The sequence below is a fragment of the Hordeum vulgare genome, chromosome 5H, assembly GCF_904849725.1.
Source record: "Hordeum vulgare subsp. vulgare chromosome 5H, MorexV3_pseudomolecules_assembly, whole genome shotgun sequence".
NCBI classification, from domain to species: Eukaryota; Viridiplantae; Streptophyta; class Magnoliopsida; order Poales; family Poaceae; genus Hordeum; species Hordeum vulgare.
Window position 1 is genome coordinate 527,593,710 of NC_058522.1, and position 21,504 is coordinate 527,615,213.

At 46.7% G+C, this 21,504-nt stretch overlaps 1 pseudogene; it reads left to right on the forward strand.

Annotated features, from left to right (window-relative positions):
* The first annotated feature begins 9,177 nt into the window (after nucleotides 1–9,177).
* Nucleotides 9,178–9,286, forward strand: LOC123400470 (annotated as a pseudogene).
* The last annotated feature ends 12,218 nt before the right edge of the window (nucleotides 9,287–21,504 follow it).

Sequence of the window (21,504 nt, forward strand, 5' to 3'; positions counted from 1 at the left end):
GTTTAATAAATCCGGCAAGATGCTAACTGTTGTTTGCCTTCTAATGGAGAAGCAAACCTGTATGGTGTAAATGAGGAAATCATAGTCTGTTTTCCTATTCCAAGACCATGGAAAAAAGGTTATAATTTGCTTGCTCTTGCCTCTTGAGTCATGCATGGAACCAAAAAATAACCCATTACTTGCATGCAACGGAGGGTAATAAAGTGAATGTTCAGAGTTTAATCAGATTGAAGTTATTCTACAGTTTTAATCACTCACACTTTGGTTATGCATTTTAAATTTAGAGAATCAGTACTTGGAGTAGTGGTCTTCTTTGGCAAATGTGATCTCAATAATAGTTCACTTAAAATCATTTTTATTCAGTGAAGGTATTATGTACAGAAGTTATAATAATTCACTTCAATATCATCATCCCTACCCAAAGTTCATCCATAGCTACTTAACAGTTTACTGCTCATCATTTTTAGTATTTATTGGATTTATGTAATAAAACCATGCAAAGCACAATTTTTTCTTGCTACTAAGATTCAGCATCATGATTATCTATTGAATTTATGTAGTCCGACATGCAAAGCATAATTATCTTCTTTGGGTACAAATCAATCGTTTCCAGACAGGAAATGGACAACTGGGGAATGACATGAGGGGGACGAATCGAACCTTTGAACCGCGAATGTGGTTTCAAGGATTACATAATTGAGAAAATTGGGTGTTGTTATTTTCTCTTCCACTCAGGGATATGTATTGCTATTTAGAAGATAGGATGGGATTTAAAATGTGTGCGTGAACACAAATTTTCTCTATATATATGGTGGAGGAACTGGAATATGCCATGTCTTCAGTTGGTGTTTCTTTTAATAAAATATGTTTTCTGTTGATAGAAGTGTTGGAATATCCGTAATTTCTTACTCAAATGGAAGTTATCAAGTCTGTTTTCTCCTCCCCAATTCATTGACTGTTGTCGTGTCGTCCATTTTGCATTCTTAACCAGATGTCCTCTGGTTGGCTCATATATGGGTTGATGAGATATCGTGACACATATATTGCTTCTGTATTTTCTATAAATAGTTTCATGATATTAATGTATGCCCATTTGTACCAGTACCCTTCTATCCATATACCTGAATCTAAAGGATAGATGAAATGAGAGTGGTGGTGCCTGGTAACTAACACCGATGCCTGAATTTAATTGGTAAAAACATAAATAGGTGTGCAATCTGTCCCCATATCATGTCCATGTTGATTCCATCTTGGAACAGATACATCAAAATTCACGGTATCCATGCATATCTCTTCTGAATCAAGTGACATTAAATGGTTTGGACTTGTCCCTATAGTGGGGTGTCAGGATATATCCTTTCCATTGTTCGGAATACTTATTGTCGACATGACTGTTAATATTACAGGTTTCTATTGTTTCTAGGAGTTGCAAGGCGGTGGTCATTCTGAAATGTGTAGGATGTGGATTGTAAAGAGGCAATACGTGACAGTGTTCCCATAATTCATTTTGGCCTCACCATGTATTTTGCAAGCTGTTATCTGCATGTAGGAGTGTAACTTTACTCGCTTTTTACCTTGGTCAGGCTTACCTTTTTGTCCCTATGACTCAAGATTGTTATAGTGGCCATCTATAGATAAGAATGCAAAATGAATTTGTTGTACATGAAGGTGAACCTAATGTTTTTCTTGCTTTAACAATGCACCATCTAGCATTCTATTTATTCTGTATTCATTACAAAATTTTGATGGCGCATTTTTTTGTTTCTGATCGTTATCCTACTGGACCAAATTATCTCGTCACTGCTCCAGAATTCAGAACTTGTGATATGACATCAAATCGGAAAATGATCAGCAAATTTATGATCTGTGTTTGCCTTGTCTTAATTGGCAACAAAACGTTTGTACATTTATTATTGCTATATTATTATTGTGATACTGTGCATAGATTCATCCTTCCAGTTTAAGCAAAAATAGATTCCTCTAGATGTATAAGTCTATTCGATGATAAAAATGTGAGATGACGAGGGTAGTGGAGCACAATTGTTAGATTTAAATGTGAAGCCTGTGGGTGTGGTGTCATGGCCGTTGAATGTCATAGTGTCATTTTTGTTATTGTATAACCCTCAACTCAACGAATTGTATTTGTTTTTCATTATATTATTGATGCATCAGTGCGTTGCTAATTGCTGCCAAGTGACATCTATAGTGCCAAAAGGCACTTGAAGTTTGAGAAACGAAGCAAATAAAGTTGAGGCAAAGAAGAGACACATTAAAGAGAAACTAGGACATGCACAACTGAATGGGGATATGTATAGGATGCAAGAAAAAAATTAGGACATGCACCGCGTGCTAGAGATATATAGGATATGACGAATAATTGCATGCTATAGCGGATAGACGTGGAGGGATGCCGAGCCAAGTGATGAGCTCATAGGAGATGTGGAAGAAAGATGAGGATTTGTAACCAACAATAATATGGCATGATTTGAGCTGCATGTACATGCACGGCAAAATGTGAACAACAAATTAGTTATATATTTTATTGTCCTTAGCAACGCACGGGCATTTCACTAGTAGAGGCTAACGTGAGCTTCGTCGGTCGTTATACACTCCTGGGGTTGCCTTTCTCCTCTAACAGACTTGGACAGGCGGTTGATTCGTTTTTATTTTCGTTTTATTTGCATTGGTTTGGGTTTCAATAATGTTCTTGTCGAGTTCTTTTTCGTTCTTATATCATGCTAGTGTGCGGTATTTCTTCTGAAGGTGAATGGAGTTCTTCGGTGCATGGTTGGCATGTCCTCTCATGGGTGTGTGTAACCAAAGAGGATTAGGTTACTTCTGTGCCAAATTGCTTCATTATTCGCTTATTATATGGGAAATGTAAAACTAAAGAAGAAAGCAGCGCATTCCTAGTCCAATTTTCTCATGTTTGACCTTTTTTCTTCATTTTATACTAATCTTTTATTTTTATTATACTTTTTGTTTCATTGCTTAATTCACATTTTTTTTTCAAATTCATGAAAATTTATTTTACAAATAAATAATCCTTCCACAAATTTCTGAACTTTTTATTTCATGCAAAAAAATCAAATCCATTGTTTTCAAAAAATTAACTTTTTCAAATTTTGTATTTTCCCTAATCTATTAACATTTTTTTACTTATTTGTGAGCCTTTTTCAAAACCCACGAAGTTTTTTTTCCAAATAGTTGACAAAGTTTATAAAAGGTGTTTTAAAAAAAAATCACGTACTTTCAAACGTTGAATTTTTTTCAATTCCGCAAACTTCCCTTAATTTTTGTGACAGTTTTCAAAATTGTGACATTTCTTTATTTTCATCACACTCCTTCATTTTGCAAACTTAATTTTGGAAACCTATTCCAAATTCGTGAGTTTTTTAATTTTTGTGAACTTATTTCAAATATATGAACTGTTCGTAATATAATAGATTTTTTCATATTTATGAATCTTTTCAAAATTTATGAACTTTTTTGTGTTCATGGGCATTTATTTGTTCAGTAAAGTTTTTATTTTTTTATGGATAGACTATTTAAAAATTCTTAAACCTTTTCCAAAATCGCAAACTTTTCTCAAACTGATGAACTTCCTTAAAAATCCGTAAAAATGATCCATGATTTTTTTCAATACTATTAAAAAAGACCAATTTCCCCTTACCAAGCTAGCAGAATTATTTGGAAAAAAATGAAGGGCGAAGCGTGCGAGCGGGCGAGGCGAGGCGAGCAACAAGCTGGCTGCACCCAACAGCAGAGCTTGCTAGCTGGCGTTTAGGGAGGGTTTGTATCCTTGGCAAAATTAGTTATAGCACTGCCGCACAAGGATAGGTGTTTGGAACTATTAAAATATTCTAGCTTTTGTAGGTGAGCTACCTTGGGTGGGATAGGAAATCATTGCTAGCGCAGGAGAGCCAAATCGGCTCGCTTTCGATGGCAAACTTCTCGTGCGAGGAAATCGGTGACTCAATCATGACAATGGTTTTCGTTTGGCAAAGGTTGGTAAAGCAAATCAATCAAACCGTTTGACGAGGCAGACAAGCTATTACCTAGGTACTCAATGTAATCAAACGATGCGCTCCTTGTGAAATCGTGGAATCGCAACTTTTACATTTATACATGGCCCAGCCCACGAAGCTTCCGCTTACGTCCTCGGCTGACTCGCAAACCTTATTTAACGCTGCACGTGTCGGTTACTATTGTTTCTGCAAACTGACACATGCACGCGTGTTAGCTCGGACGGCCCATCTAGTTTTTTCTTTTTGTATGTTTGATTTGGGAAAAAACAAAGCGCGGTAGCTACATCAAACCCACAATCCGCCCATCAAGTTACGCTGGTGCAATCATGTAACATCTTGGTAGTTAAGTTACAGTAACCGCATATCAATGATGCCATGTCATCAAGTTTAACTTAGTCAAATTGCTACTTGTTAAAAATCAAAGCCAATTTCAAATTTAAAATAAAATCAAATTATTTTCCTTCAATCATAAAAACAATTATTCATAATGTTACAATTATTACCTCGGTAATTTTGGGGTAAATAATAATATTTTTTAAAGTATCTAGATGCACTAAAATAATGAAAATATAGGGAAAACAATAATTTAAATGGATTTTCTAGTATATAAAAAAATAAAAGTATTTCAAATGCCTTCCAAATTTTTTTTGGCAGTGTCTAAAATGTAAAGTAAATAGTGGGCCAAGTTCGATGATTTTACTAGACATATTTGCTAGTCAAATTAATTACAAAGCAGTCAAAAATTAAAGAAAACAGAAAATAAAAATAAAATGACCTAATCTACTAGGCACTCTCCCCTATCTAGCACAATGGCCGGCCCAGCCTACTCCACCTCTCCTTCCACCTCGATACAGTGAGGTAGGGGAGCCGTGATGGCCATCCCGCGGTCATGGCCACGCCTCGGCGTGCGTGACGGCCACCCGCCAACCCTCGTACAAGACCCCCGACACCCCCGTACGAACCCTAGGTCGTCGCACCACCACCGCCAGCACGCTCCGGCGCCACCCCGAGCTACACCCGATCGTCGAGCAGCTCCGCCGCCCTCCACTTGTTCACCTCTGCCACTTGATTGAAGCCCGAGAGTCGCCTCGACGCCGTCTACCATGATCTCCTTCGTCGGACGCCACCGCAACCTCACCGTCGACCCGCTCGACTCCAACTACGTGCCTCGATGTAAGCCTCGCGTCCTTCCTTCTCACCTCGCACTTCGATTCGCTGCAGGCCACGCGTCGACCGAGCCTGCTTGCTCCTTCTGCTGCTCCCGCTCACTCCTCCTCACGCCGTCGTGCTGCTGTTGCGCTATGCTGCTACCGCTCTAGGCCCACCATGCGCGCGCCCTGTAGCTGCGGCCCCCGCGCGCTGATGCTGGTTACGGCCGTGCCCGCGTGCGTCAACCCTCGCCGCGCTGCGCCGCTCCTCGTGGTCGCCCGCGTCTCACCGCTTCCGGCCGCGCCGGCATCCGCTGCCTGCCGCGGCCAGCCACCCATCGGTCGTGCTCCGCCACGGCCTCGGCCTTTGTCGTGCTCGCGCGCGTGCATGCCGCCCCTGTGTAGCCTTTGGCCACGGCCACACGGCCCCGCTGGCTATTTTAGCCACCAACCCACCCCTAACCACCCACTAACAACTGGGCCCCACCCTAAAATAACCTTTGTGTTAAATAGGTGACACTAACGGGTAGGCCCCACCAGTTAATTAGAGAACTAAAACTAAATAAAACATGTTATATTAACACTGACAGTGGGGTCCCACTGATGACTTTGACTAGTCATGCATCACACAACAAATCATCATCCCTCGTCGTGAACCCCGTCATCGTGCTTGCTCCACCGAAACAATAAAAATGTAGGGGAGAGCTTAGCGGCATTTGACCGAACACTTGCCAGGCGTGATGTCCGTCATGGACGGGGTTGACAGGCAGGGCCGGTCCTAAGATTTTGGGGGCCCGGGGCAAAATCTAAACTCGGGGCCCCATAATATCATAGTAGTGCGTGCTTTGTCCACGTAGAATTATACAATAATCATATAAATGTTGAAGTCTTGAATAAATTTACAAAAGAATTTCTTTTGCTTTCGAAGGATGTATTCTGGAATTCATGAAGACAAAGATAGAAAGTACTCCTTTCGTTCATAAATATAAGATGTTTCGATATTTTAATATGAACTATAGACGAACCGAAATGAATAAACAAACACACTAAAAAATATATATATCCGGTTAGAAAAGTTCATACATCTTATATTTGTGAACAGTGGGAGTATATAATATAGATACTATATCTTGTTTAGATTCAGCAAATCCCAAAAAGCTCGATGTGAGTGAATACAGTTGCAGTCATATTAAACAATTTGTAAAAGGTCTAAAGTCAAATAAAAATGAAAAATAAACGTGTAACAAATGTGCTGCAAATATTCCTGCAAAAATATTTCAATCGGATCTGAAAAGCCTCCAGCTTTAAAAATATAACATGTACAATAAACTAAAAGCCAAACGCTTCATTGGTCCAATAAACAATGGCCTATACCTTGGAAATGCTTGAACTTAAGAATGGTAGTATATGGTATACCTCAGATTGGTCTGATGGACATACTACGCTCGGCGATAATACCATGAGAATTGGACTGCCGTCCAGCGGGGCGTAAAGCGGGAGGTGCTTGGCTGGCTAGGTGGTCTGGTCGTTCGTGCGCGGCCGGATATGCGCATGCGTGTGGCGTCCGGAGACGAGTCTGGAGATGAGAGTATGTTAGCGCCGGCGAATGACAATTGACCATTCACGATTAACGAATTCTTGATTGGAGCGACGGGCACGGGCTAGATTGAATAGCGGAATCAGAGATCACACGATCTCATTATATAAGGAAAAAAGGGATCCTAGTGGTTAGAAGAGAAATTATCGTCCTGAGTCTATGGGCTTCCCATCTACGTGCCTCTTCTTTCCTTTCGAGAAGAGAGCGATGCAGCATGCCGACAGATCGATGGACATGGTCACCTGTGCTATGGGCTAATTGTGTAACTGGGGAAGGGGCCCCTCGATGTTTGGGGCCCAGGGCGGCCGCCCCTCCTCCCCCCCCCCCCCCCCCCCCCTCAGGGGCGGCCCTGTTGACAGGGAAAGATGGATACCCGCCACGGATGGATCGAGCCATCGAGGATGGACGAAGGTGTAGTCGAACGCTGGCAAGTGTGAGGAGGGGGGGGGGAGGGGGGGGAGGGGGGGGGGAATACGACAAGGCATGTGCGACAGGTGAAGAGCTACCGTGATGGCATCGAGCTAGAAGAGTGTCGATATAGTACGTAGGGAGGGGAAGGGATGGAGTGGGAGAAAAATGGTTCCCGGAAGGAGATTTGAGTGGGCTGGAGGTGTAGGAGTTCTACATGACGGAAGTCCGGAGTCTCGCAAACCTTCCCTAGCTTATGACCGACTTGCAAGAATTCAAACGCACGAACCCATTGGCAGACGATTGCGGCACCACGTTGGATGACAGTAAAAACGTCCGGACCATCAGTCAAAACTCAAGAGGTTTGCTGACATTATGAGGGACGGCTATTCGGGATGCCCTAAACCTTCCGGTTGCGCGCTCTGTGAGAGTCGAGTCGAAGGTTCTTCGGTCCATCGACAAAAATCCTCTGGCAGTCAAGAAACGACACTTGAATAAGATCCTCCACGCGACTCTCATACTTCTAGATTAGCTACCAGTGATTAGTGCTTTTCACTAAGCTGTTTGTTCATCTTTCGACTTTCTCCGTGGGCAGCGCGCGGGCGCACCGTGCTCAGGTTGTCCTACGGTTCAGGGTTGGACGTCGATGGGGTTGTTAATCGATGGGGCTGCACGCCTACCCCGAATGCCAGAAGGAGACGGCTACTTACAGTTGCATCCTGCAACCACCGCCGCTTTAAGAATCAAGGGAATTCTTCCTTGCAGTTGCAGCAGCTGAATGGCAGCCAGTCCGTGACTAGGATTAGGAGTAAGTCGTATCGATTCCTTTCTTTGCGCCAGTGCTTGCGCCATGCTATCCTTGAGTGGAAGGCGGTGGCGTCGTGCATACCTGCTCCGCTTTCATGCATCTGTAGCCTAAATATTAATCGTTAATCCGCAGCCATTAGCTATCAGTGCTACCCATAACTAGCACTGTAGAACCACAACTTTCCAAGGCCTACATTTTCTTCAGCCACCCGTTCGACGGTGGAGTCTAGTTTCTACTTGATCAACGACCTCATGATAACTCATGACACGCTAGTCTGCAACCATTTTACTATTTTATTGCCATGTTTTTGTTCCTTCGTGGATGCGCACATTTGAGTTACCTATTGCAGTTCGCTACGCAACTCGTCTCTAGTTCTTCACACTTATTCTATTACTCACTCTGTTTCTAAATATAAGTACTTGTAGATAATTTATTATGGATTATAGACGAATATTTATAAATAATATTTAAAGTGTAGATTTATTTATTTTTCTTATATGTAGTTTGTACTACAATATCTAAAAACACTAATATTTAAGAACGGAGGAAGTACAAAGAATTCAACAAGTCGCACGAAAGAAAAAGAAAAAAAATGCAAGTCTCAAACTAACAGTGCAACGAATTGTTAGGCAAGACCATACTGGTTCCTTTGCTCCCACTCTCACTCAAATAAAAGCACGTACCGCTCACTTTCAGCAGGTCTCCATCTACTACGCGTGAGTGTACACACACACACACACACAACTTATCACGCCAACAAACTGAATATTATACTGTAGTTCAGAGGTCACAGCAATGCATTAGCGCCAGCAGCAAACAGAGGACCGGCGACCACCGACACTGTGCCGGCGAGGGCAGGCAGGAAGTGGCAGCCTGCGACGCACGCACCGATACGGCAATACGCACGTCTTGCTGTTCTCTCATTCTTGTTTTTGTTTTTCTGCATCTCGTTTTTCTTTTGGCATCTTGCTGTTCCTGCTTACAGCAGAGGCGGATACAAGCTGGAGAGAATCCGAGTAGGCCTTAGGCCCAGGAATGAAAGAGCCCAATACAACAATTGCTAGCCCGACCGAGCGGCCGATCAGCGAAGCGCTGTCCCATATTAATAGTACCACATCGCCGGGGCAAAGAAGGGACTACCGCTAACTGGCTATATAACGGAGCTGTGTATCACTGAGGAAATCAAGCAGCTGCGTCATGAGCACAGAGCGAACTATTCTTTCGCCTTTTACTAAAGAATACCGTGTGCACGTGACACTAAGCAGCATACACTAATTTTTGAAGGGTGCCTGCTCCTTGAGTGGGTCCCATTAATTCAAATTAAACCTTGATAATAAATGTTGTTTCCCCTAATTTTATGGGAACTGCTACCTCGACAGCCGTTCGTAATTCTTGAAACGGTGTTCTTCGTATTTCTGTAGCATAGGTATTTTTTGTCGAGTAATTCTTGAAACGGTGTTCTTTGTATTTCTGTAGCATAGGTATTTTTACAGAAGAATTTTTTACAACAAATGTCGTGTTGCAGGAAACTTTTTGCAACAAAGGTTACAAAGGTTGAGTTGTAGAACGCCGCGGCGGGGGCAGGGTAGCATGGGTATTTTTAGAGAAGATTTTTTTGCAACAAATGTCGTGTTGCAGGAAACTTTTTGCAACAAAGGTCGAGTTGTAGAACGCCGCGGCGGGGGCAGGTCGAACTCCCCGCCGGCGAGCGCGGCGGCGACAAGCTCCTTGATGTGGGCGAGCGCCTTCTGCTCGGGTCGGCGACAAGGTTGCTCTCCTCCTTGAAGGACGCGGTGGTGCCCTCGATGACCGCCCCGGCCTCCGCCTCCGCCTTCTCCATCTTTTTCTCCTCCTCGTCCTCCGCTGCCGCCTCGTCAGCCTTCCCGTCCACCACCTCCACGGCCTTCTCCTCCACCACCTTGCTCCAAGGCCGAGGGAGCCGGGGCTGGCCATGGTTGTTGCGACGGGAGCTCGCCGGCGTCCGCGCCCCACACCTCCTCGTTCGCCGCGCGAGGTGGGGATCTGGTGAGGGGCGGGCCGGCGGTGTAGGGCGGCGGGGCAGCTCACAGGCCGACGATGGAGGGCGGCGGAGCAGGGGCGGCGGTAGGCCGGTGACGGCGTGCGTGCGGAGCCGCGGTAGGCTGACAACGGACTGAGCAGTTTCTGGAACAACTGCCCAGTTTCAGGAAAACGTTGGGCGCGGGATGGGAAAAAAATCAACGGATGAGGAGGCGGCGGGTGGATCGCACAGATCCATCGATGGAAGGTAAGATTTTCCTTAATTTTATTACTCCATTAACTGAGTGTAAATGTATTTCCTTGTGAAATTATCTCTATCATACGAGTGGCATTGATCTCAGCGGCTACATCAGGAAAAAGAACACGCACATATAGATTCAGCTTAATGCACGATTGGATCGCGGTGAAACAGAAGCATGTGAACAATATCATCTAGGTATATTTTTTTATATGAAGAAAATAAAAGTTTTTCAGCTACAATTTATATTGTGATATTTGCAAAGGTTTTATATTGTATGCTTGTGAAACGCTTTCTACGTGTTCTGACAGAAGTTTACGGTGCAACGGACCATGCATAACCCGTCGAAGTAGCGGAAATAGCCAATGGATCTCGGGTCTTATCGCACCCGAGCTAGAAAAAATAACTTAGGAAATTCAAAAAAAAAATCAAAACTTCTAAAACTTTTGGAATCAAACACGATCAGGTATTAAACTGGTGCAAAAAGTTTCACGAATGAATAGCTTCGATCGACTCCAAGGCAAAGAAAACTAAGGTTTGAGATTACAATAAACCTGAATAGTAACTTTTGTATAATACCAGATCTATTTTTTCTGTTCCAGAATACCACGAGAGCCATTCCTCCGGTAATTCACATGAGTATTAGGCTAGACAATGTTTGTTACAATTAAGTTCCACAATTTTTTGACACCTTTCTTTTTGCAAAATTGTCTTTTATTTCAGATGCATTGCCCCCATGTTCCAAATCCACGTCGGTCGAAGTAGCCAATATAGAGCATACTGGGCCAATTCTATACTAGCATCAACCAAGTTGACAATTTCTTTTGAGCTTCCTTAGAAACAACTTTTTATATGAAAAATGGAAGTTTAACAATTTTCCCTACGAACATGGCGTAAAACTTCTTTTTTGAGTTGGTAAACCTTTTTTTTCTTGGTAAACAAGTGTAAACATTCTAACTATAATGGGTAAAGTTCTAATAATTTACCCTATGAGTATCCTGATGGCTTCTCAGGCAAACTCAAACATAAATAATGGATTGCTATTTCTAATCAATTAAGAAATAACTACTCCCTCCGTTTCTAAATATAAGTAGTTTTACATATTTCATTAAAGGACTACATACGAATGTACATAGACATATTTTAGAATATAGATTCATTCATTTTGCTTCGTATGTAGTCCACCAGTACAATCTCTAAAAAGATTTATATTTAGGAACGGAGGGAGTATCTTTAAAAAAAAAAAAACTTTCAACCAGCTCCTAAACCACAGGATCTACATAGTGATGCATGCAGTTTTTTTTTTTAAAGATTTCAGATAAGAATAAGGAAAGCAAAATGCCCTTATGATCATGCGAGCTGATTTCCCAATCGATTGAAACCTAGACACAACTACTCCTATAAAACTTTGCAAGCCAGTTTTCGCTTGGCACACGCAAAGCCTATTTAACAGGCAAAGAAAACCATCACGTCCTGATTGTCAACACGAAAGCTCAAATCACATCACACGTGGTCAGCCCGTCACCGAACCTCAGCTCCCGGAATATATATTTCGCGGCACGAAAGCGATCGCCGGATACGGCCGCGCCCGCGCGCCAACGCATCGCCGGCCGACGATCCAACCCCATCCGGCCGCAGTCTCTGGCGCGCCGTGCACACGAAAGAGGAGAAGAGAAACAGAAGCGCTTCACAGCCAGGCTCGCGATCGTCACCGACGTCGGCCGGGCTCGCAACCGCATGCCACGCAAGGCCGGCTACCAGGCGAGCCGGAATCAGGTTGATCGCCGCTGCACTGTCGACCGGCGGCGCGGTGCGCACGCACGCAGAGAGAAGCTTGTTCGGAGCCAGGAATTTTTCTTGGGTCCAACCGTCCAACGACCCAAATCCAAATCCTCTGGCAGTCTGGCACTTGGATTTGGATTGGATCATCTAGGCGACTATACTTGTACCACCATTTGTTTATCTGTCGAGTTTCTCCGTGGGCTGGGGCAGCGCGCGCGCGCGTGCACCGTGCTCACGTCGACCTACCGGTGCAGGTTAATCGATCGGGCACCTACTCCAAATCCCAGAAGGAGACGGGCGGCTACTGACAATTGCATCGTCCTGCCTGCAACCACCGCCACTTTAAGAATCAGGGCGAATTCTCCACTTTGTCATCATGCCCCACCCAATTCCATGCATCGGCAGCCAGCCGATGAACCTGAATGGCAACCGGTGCGTGACTAGGATTTGATGCAGTCTGCCACCTACTGCTAATATAAGTCGAATCGATTCCCTTGTTTGCGCCTGCGCGGACGCCGTGCTTTTCCTCGAGTGGAAGGCGGTGGCGCCCTACGACGTACCTGCTTCGCTTTCCTCCATCTGTAGCTAGGTTAATCGTTACTCGTTAGTTTAGCCAGCTGCTCCTTCCTAGCTACAAGCACCGGAGTAGAGCCAGCAGTCCTACTTTCCAAGCCCGAAATTTCATGAGCCACCCGTTGGACGGTGGAAGCAGCTGGTTTGCACTTGATCGCGCTCTAACGACCTCACGATGGCTAGTCAAAATATGGCACCGCTAGTCCGCACGCATCTTACTACCATTTCATTTGACATTCTTCTTATATTTTTGCCCTTCGTCGTGTGTGTGCAATTATGTGCACGCACATTGAGTTACCTATTGCACTTGGCCACGCAACCCGCCTCTTTTAGCTCTTCACACGCACCCCATCACAAGGGAGTGGCCGGCCGGATCAAACAGCCCTAAACAAGTCTTCTCCAGCTAATGCACACCAACAAATTGTTAGAACCAAGACAAACGACTTTAACCAGATCAGCAAGCAAGCCTGCCTGTAGGTACCCATGCCATGCACACACACGCCATGCCATGCCGCTTCCTTTGCTCCCACTCTCACTCAAGCAGAAGCTCGTACGGCCAACTTTCGGCCGGCGTCAAGCAAGTCTCCATCTCCTACGCGTCAGCGCACACACACGCACGCCTCCTCACGCTAACAAACTGGTTTTTTTCAACTGTAGTCCAGGCTCCAGTATTCGCGTCAGCGGCGAGCAGGAACGACGACCACCGACACCATGTTGCCGGCGATCGGCGCACGTTTTGCGGCTCTGGCGCAACGCCTGGTTCGCGCGCGGCGATCCCGAATGGGACGGGTTGATTTCCGGAGGCGACAGCGACCGGGTGTGGTGTGGGTGAATTAACAAGAACCAGCAGAGGCGAATGGCGCGCGCATGGAGCCATGAATATGAACGGATGGGCGTAACATGAACAGGGCGCGGCAATCGCAGCACTGTGCGGCGAGGGGCAGGGTTAGGTCACGGTGACTGGGATGATGGGATCGCGTGCGTCGCCAGGGAGGCCGGTGAGGGTGCACCATCAGCCCGGCTGGCCGGCCAGCAACAGCACTACAGCAGCAGCGTACATGGCATGGGGGAGGCCGATGAGCAACCGAGCCTTTCCGTGTCCGCGCTCCAGAGCAGCCCGGACAAAGGCCTTGGCTTGGCTTGGCTTGGAATACGGTACTACTGGCTCTCGGTTGTTGTGGCCGCCTTTGCAACCACCGAGGACGACCATGATAGGACGGCCGCCGGCCCCAGCCAGCGTTCCTCTACCTCGGCATGTGCGCCGCGCCGCGCCGTGCCGCGCCGCGCCGTGCCGTGCCGGTGGATCCTTTCCCCCTCCATGCTCCCGTCCGTTGCCGTTGCCGTTGCGGCGTTCGCCGTAAGAAGAACCTCCGTGGTGCAGCATTTTTGGCTACCTTTTTCTGGACGAAACGAGATGCTCGATCGGCCGAAAGACATGGGTAGTCCGTCCGCCGGCCTTTCGGATAGGAATGGCGCGGGGCGGGAAAGCCAGCGGGGACGAGAGGAGAGGAGGGAAAGGCAGAGGATCTCTTTCTTGGAACGCGATGGCGATCCTTTGCTTTGCTTTGCTTGCTTTTTTACGTGCCAAGGGAATTAATTCCCTTTGCCGACGTCTTCGCTCTGCTTCAAACTTGGAGTCCTTTGTGTCCGCCGCAGCAAGGGTTAAAACTAACCCAAAGGTCAACACATTGGTCACTCACCACCTCCCAACACCTCGACGAACGAGTACCATCGGTTGCAATCAAGGCTCGATGTATGCACCCAATGTCGTACGTACTACGGTGTTCTTTGATCTCATATTCGAGAATATGGGCCGGTACGTATAGATCGATCGGCGTTCCCGTGGACCCGCGCCCGCACACCAATGGGGTGCTACATGCTGCAACAAACGTTTTGTTTATCGGCAAGGATCGAAGAACGTGCTAGTGCACGAGGTGTGTGTGGGCATGGCACGGGCAAAGCACGGGTGGACCCGGCTGCCCATCCGTGCAAACGGTGCAAGGAACCCAAGTGGCCCAGTCTGCCACTTCAGACTGTTCTCCGCCTTTTCTTAGCCAATTCCAATTTTTTTTACTTCAAGGTTCACTAAATTGACATAATTTATGGGGTGACCCCTTAGTTGGACAAAGGAGTAGTGCCCCAAATGCGGGCGAACTCCCCTGACGGCGACGTCTAGGGTTTACCTTCCCTGACGGCGACGTCTAGGGTTTGAATTTGTTCCGGGTACGAGAGGAGTCCGGCTTCTACTCCAATTCAGGCGACGTGGATACGGATACATATACGCCTGGTCGGGGAGGTTTCTCTCATCTCGCATCGAGTTTGTCACCGATAGCTTATGGAGCCCTCAGGATCCAAGTCCTCGGCGAATAGTACGACAAGAGCCGGCGGCTCGGAAGGGATGGATGACCTGATCGGGAAGCTGAATCTGAACGAGCGGGAGGAGGATGATCTCAACTTTGATGAAGAATTCCCGGATGAGGGGGATGCGGCGGAGTTCATGGCCATTGCTAGGGTTCATACCAATAAACCCTTCTCGCGGGGAGCCTTCTACGAGAACATGCGGATGGCGTGGAGTTTAGCGCAGGGGGTTACTTTTAGTGCGTTAGGGGAGAATCTCTTCTCCATAACGGTGGACTGTATGGGGGACTGGAAGAGGATCACGGAAGAAGGACCATGGCTGTTCCGCGACCATGATGTCCTAATTGAAAGCTATGACGGGTTCACTAAGTTTGATGAGATAATCCTGGATCAACTAGAGGTCTGGATCCAGGTGCTGGATCTCCCTCCTATGTACACGAAAGAGCCGGTCATCGGATCGCTGACGAAGAAAGTTGGCACGGTGGTGAAGGTCATGCTAAACCCTAGATGGGGTAGTGGAAGAATCGTGAGGGTCCGGGTTAAACTTAATGTGAATGAACCCTTGATGAGGTTTGTTTCTATTACCAAGAACAAGAAGAAAGTATATTACTCGATCCTGTATGAGAAGATGCCAGTTTTCTGTTATGTGTGTGGCCATATGGGACATACTTACTTGGAGCATGGCAATGGGAAGCATGACAAGACCTCTATGGCTTGGGGGGACTGGATTCTTGCGCCTAGACCAGGATCACATGCCCAACTCCCACGCCAAGGTACTAAGGGGATGCACCAACCTAATCCCCAGGGCAGAAGCGATGGGGACTCAGCATCGGATGCTGATTTAAAAGATGATGCTAGTAGCCCTCTAAAGGCCAGTGGTGAAACTATGGTGGAAGGGGACAGATCGCGGAAGAGACTCACTTACGATGATCCGATGGCCTCTAGCAGGGAGAGACTGGCGTTGGGCGGACCATCGATTGCTGGGAAAGATCAACTAGAGCTTCTTGACCATGAGAGTAATGGGGAGGAGAGGGACGAAGAGGATGCCTCATCTCAAGATTCGAAAAGGTCCAGAACTGGTAGTAAATGTTGGAATTATGCCCTAGAGGCAATAATAAATATAGTTATTATTATAATTTCTGTATCAAGATAATCGTTTATTATCCATGTTATAATTGTATTGAATGAAGACTCATTTACATGTGTGGATACATAGACAAAACACTGTCCCTAGCAAGCCTCTAGTTGGCTAGCCAGTTGATCAAAGATAGTCAGTGTCTTCTGATTATGAACAAAGTGTTGTTGCTTGATAACTGGATCACGTCATTAGGAGAATCACGTGATGGACTAGACCCAAACTAATAGACGTAGCATGTTGATCGTGTCATTTTGTTGCTACTGTTTTTCTGCGTGTCAAGTATTTGTTCCTATGACCATGAGATCATATAACTCACTAACACCGGAGGAATACTTTGTGTGTATCAAACGTCGCAACGTAACTGGGTGACTATAAAGATGCTCTACAGGTATCTCCGAAGGTGTTCGTTGAGTTAGTATGGATCAAGACTGGGATTTGTCACTCCGTGTGACGGAGAGGTATCTCGGGGCCCACTCGGTAATACAACATCACACACAAGCCTTGCTAGCAATGTGACTTAGTGTAAGTTGCGGGATCTTGTATTACGGAACGAGTAAAGAGACTTGACGGTAAACGAGATTGAAATAGGTATGCGGATACTGACGATTGAATCTCGGGCAAGTAACATACCGAAGGACAAAGGGAATGACATACGGGATTATATGAATCCTTGGCACTGAGGTTCAAACGATAAGATCTTCGTAGAATATGTAGGATCCAATATGGGCATCCAGGTCCCGCTATTGGATATTGACCGAGGAGTCTCTCGGGTCATGTCTACATAGTTCTCAAACCCGCAGGGTCTGCACACTTAAGGTTCGACGTTGTTTTATGCGTATTTGAGTTATATGGTTGGTTACCGAATGTTGTTCGGAGTCCCGGATGAGATCATGGACGTCACGAGGGTTTCCGGAATGGTCTGGAAATGAAGATTGATATATAGGATGACCTCATTTGATTACCGGAAGGTTTTCGGAGTTACCGGGAATGATGAATGGGTTCTGGGAGTTCACCGGGGGGGGGGGGGGCAACCCACCCCGGGGAAGCCCATAGGCCTTGGGGGTGGCACACCAGCCCTTAGTGGGCTGGTGGGACAGCCCAAGAAGGCCCTATGCGCCATAGGAAGAAAATCAAAGAGAAAAAAAAAGGAGGAGGTAGGAAAGGAAAGAAGGACTCCACCCACCAAACCAAGTAGGACTCGGTTTGGGGGGGGGGGGAGACCTTCCCCCCTTGGCTCGGCCGACCCCCTTGGGGCTCCTTGAGCCCCAAGGCAAGGCTCCCCCTCTCCCACCTATATATACGGAGGTTTTAGGGCTGATTTGAGACGACTTTTCCACGGCAGCCCGACCACATACCTCCACGGTTTTTCCTCTAGATCGCGTTTCTGCGGAGCTCGGGCGGAGCCCTGCTGAGACAAGATCATCACCAACCTCCGGAGCGCCGTCACGCTGCCGGAGAACTCTTCTACCTCTCCGTCTCTCTTGCTGGATCAAGAAGGCCGAGATCATCGTCGAGTTGTACGTGTGCTGAACGCGGAGGTGCCGTCTGTTCGGCACTAGATCGTGGGAGTGATCGCGGGACGGTTCGCGGGGAGGATCGAGGGACGTGAGGACGTTCCACTATATCAACCGCGTTCACTAACGCTTCTGCTATACGGTCTACAAGGGTACGTAAATCACACATCCCCTCTCGTACATGGACATCACCATGATAGGTCTTCGTGCGCGTAGGAAATTTTTTGTTTCCCATGCGACGTTCCCCAACAGTAAAGCTACTATGGATGCTAGTCATCAGATATCGGCGAGCTCTGAGAAGGAGCTCGACCGGACACAATGAAAATCTTGTGCTGGAATTGCCGTGGGTTGCGCAAACCAGCGGCAGTTCGTGCGCTCTTGGGGATCATCCGTGCGCGACTTGATCGGGCCGTAGGGAATGCCTCTTGGGCTGATTTGTTCCTGGACTTTGGAGTGTCCAATGAGGAGTTTGATAAGTCTGATCACCGCCCTATCCATATAGATACTGAACACTCTTTGGGCCTGCTCCAGCAAAGATCGATAGGTCCTCGGAAATTCGAAGCCCGCTGGCTAGCTGAGGAGAGCGTCGAAACCATTGTTCAGGAAGCGTGGGAAAGAAGGAGGGGGGAAGGAATTGCGCCCCTAGCCACGACTTTTGCTGAGGTCCACGCCGACCTACATCGGTGGGATAAGGAGGTTCTCAAGGGTCGGAGAAGGAGGCTCCGGGGATTACAGAAGGAGCTAAATGACGTCCTCTCAGGGCCATTATCTGATGAGGCTCGGTAAAGCAACAGGAATTACATATTCAAATCGAGAAACTCCTCGAGCAGGAGGAATTGTACTAGCTTCAGCGCGGCAGAGCGGACTGGCTGTCGAAAGGGGACCAAAATACACAGTTCTTTCACCGCGCTGCGAATGGCAGGAAGCGACGCAACCTAATCAAGAAGTTGAGGGGAAATAATGGTGTTTGGATAGAGAATCCACAGGACTTGCAAACCCATGTTACGGACTACTTCTCATCCTTATTTACATCGGAGGTGCAGGAGATTGACGAAGCCCTATTCCAAAAAGTTGCACCTCGTGTAACCATGGAGATGAACGCTGAGTTGACTAAACCCTATACGAGAGAGGAGGTAAAGAAAGCTCTCTATAATATTGGAGATCTAAAAGCACCTGGGCCGGACGGTCTTCATGCGGTCTTCTACAAACGCTTTTGGCACATCATTGGAGAGGACCTGGTGGATGAAGTACTACAAGCTATTCAGAACAAGAAGATTCCAGCTGGGTGGAATAACACAACTATTGTGCTAATCCCAAAGGTAGAGAACCCTGAGAGTATAACCCAATTTAGACCGATCAGCCTCTGCAACGTTCTATATAAAATCATCTCGAATGTTCTTGCTGGGAGGCTAAAGTTTCTGCTGACTGACATAATATCCCCTAACCAGAGCGCCTTTGTCCCGGGAAGGTTGATCACCGACAACTTTCTGGTGGCCTTTGAATCATACCACGCTATCAAGAAGAAGATGTCTGGATATGGCACCTGTGCGGTCAAGCTAGATATGCACAAGGCTTATGACCGCGTAGAATGGCAGTTCCTCGAACGCATGATGATCAGATTGGGCTTCTCACAGGATTGGGTGGATCTTGTTATGGAATGCGTATCTTCGGTGCACTACCAGGTGCGCATCAACAATGAACTATCGGAATACTTTATCCCGTCTCGGGGACTACGGCAAGGGGATCCTCTGTCCCCCTATTTGTTCTTGTTATGTGCAGAAGGACTCTCAGCTATATTATCGCATGAGGAGCTGGCAGGCAATATATCCGGGGTGAGGGTGTGTCGGTCGGCTCCATCGGTATCACACCTCCTCTTCGCGGACGATTCCCTCATTTTGATGAAAGCAGATCAGGCGAATGCTACGAGTCTCCATCAAGCTCTCCAGGACTACTGTGCAGCGTCGGGACAAATGGTAAGTGAGGCCAAGTCGGCGATCTTCTTTAGTCCATGCACTCATGTTTAGGTCCGAGCTGATGTGTGCGTTACACTAAACATCATGGCCGAGGCGGTCTCAGAAAAGTATCTCGGACTCCCACCCATTGTGGGGGTGGATCGTTCCGATTGCTTCCAACACCTGGTGGAGAGGGTTTTAAGCAGAATTAGAGGTTGGAAAGAGAAGCTTCTATTGGTAGGAGGAAGGGAGATCCTACTCAAAGCTGTGATCCAAGCTATCCCTTCTTATGCCATGTCTGTCTTCAAACTACCGAAGGAAATATGCAACGACATTACCTCTACGATGTACAAATACTGGTGGGGTGATGATGATCATAAGAAACACATGCACTGGTTCGCGTGGTGGAAGATGTGTGTGCCCAAGGAGCAAGGAGGGATGGGGTATCGCGATATACACTGCTTCAACCTTGCCCTCCTCGCAAAACAGTCGTGGAGACTACTGAGTGAACCGGATTCTCTATGTGCCCAAGTACTTAGAGCCAAATACTTCCCCGATGGTGACCTATTGAACTGCTCGCTTAAGAAGGGGAGCTCGTATACCTCGCAGAATATATGGAGTGGTCTCCAAACTTTTAAAAAGGGCATCATTTGGAGAGTAGGTGATGGAACATCAATAAACCTTTGGAATGATCCTTGGATCCCTAGTAGCCCGAACAAGCGGCTCCACATGCCCAGGAATAATATTGTGCTTACTAGAGTATCCGAACTTATTGATGAGGAGAATAGAGTTTGGGATGAGGATCTTATAAGACAGCTTTTTTGGCCAATTGATGCCGAACACATACTAAGCATACCACTGGCACTTGGGATGATGACAGATTTTGTTTCTTGGCACCCGGACAGACGCGGTGTATTCTCTGTTAAATCGGCTTATCATGAAGAATGGGAATTCCAACATGGGCGAAAGTTGAGGAGGACAAGCAACCATCAAACCTCAGGTATTAACCCTATCTGGAAAACCCTTTGGAAGTTAAGGATCCCGACGAAGGTCAAAATCCATGCTTGGAGAACCTTGTTGGGCGCAATACCTTGCTATGGTGTCCTGGCGAACCGTCATATCAGAACCAGCTCGCAATGTCCCTTATGCACATCAGATTGTGAAAGTATCAAACATGTGATGTTCCAGTGCCCGCGTGTGTTGGAAATCTGGCGAATCCTGGGGTTGTCTAGTCTTATCCAGGAAGTATGCACGATGGAAAGGGATGGGGGTGCGATACTACAAGACTTGTTGCTGTCCAAGAGTAATATCCACTCGCACATAGCTGATGTTGGTAGGGGGAACTCATCGCTACTGCTGTTTGGTATGTGTGGTGGGAGAGAAGGCAATTTACTAATGGTGAGAAAGTATATGAACCACCCAGATCAGCACATGCGATATCAGCCCTAGCTACAAACTTCTCCCGGGCCGGGGGAAAAACGCTGAGTTTCCTCCGTCACGGTTGGAATCCACCTGGTGCTGGCCTCTACAAACTGAATGTTGATGCCTGCTTCAATACCGACGTCGGGACAGGAAGTTCGGGGGCAGTTGTACGCGACGATAAAGGCACCTTCATGGCGGCTCTGTGCAGCGACATCCCCTTTGCTGAGGATGCAGGATCGGCGGAAGCTAGAGGTCTGAGAGATGGGCTTCTATTGGCGAATGAATTGGGGCTGGAACAGCTTGTGGTTGAGTGTGATTGCATGGAGGTGGTGGACACTATGTGCGACGGAGGAAACTCACTTGGACCGGCTGCTGCAATATATGAAGAATGTGCTTTCTTGGCTAAGAATTTTAGTTTCATCCAATTTCAGTTCTGCCCTAGGGAGGCCAATATGGTAGCTGATACTCTTGCTAGAAATGTTGTAACCACTCGAACTATTAAGTGGTTTGAGGAACCCC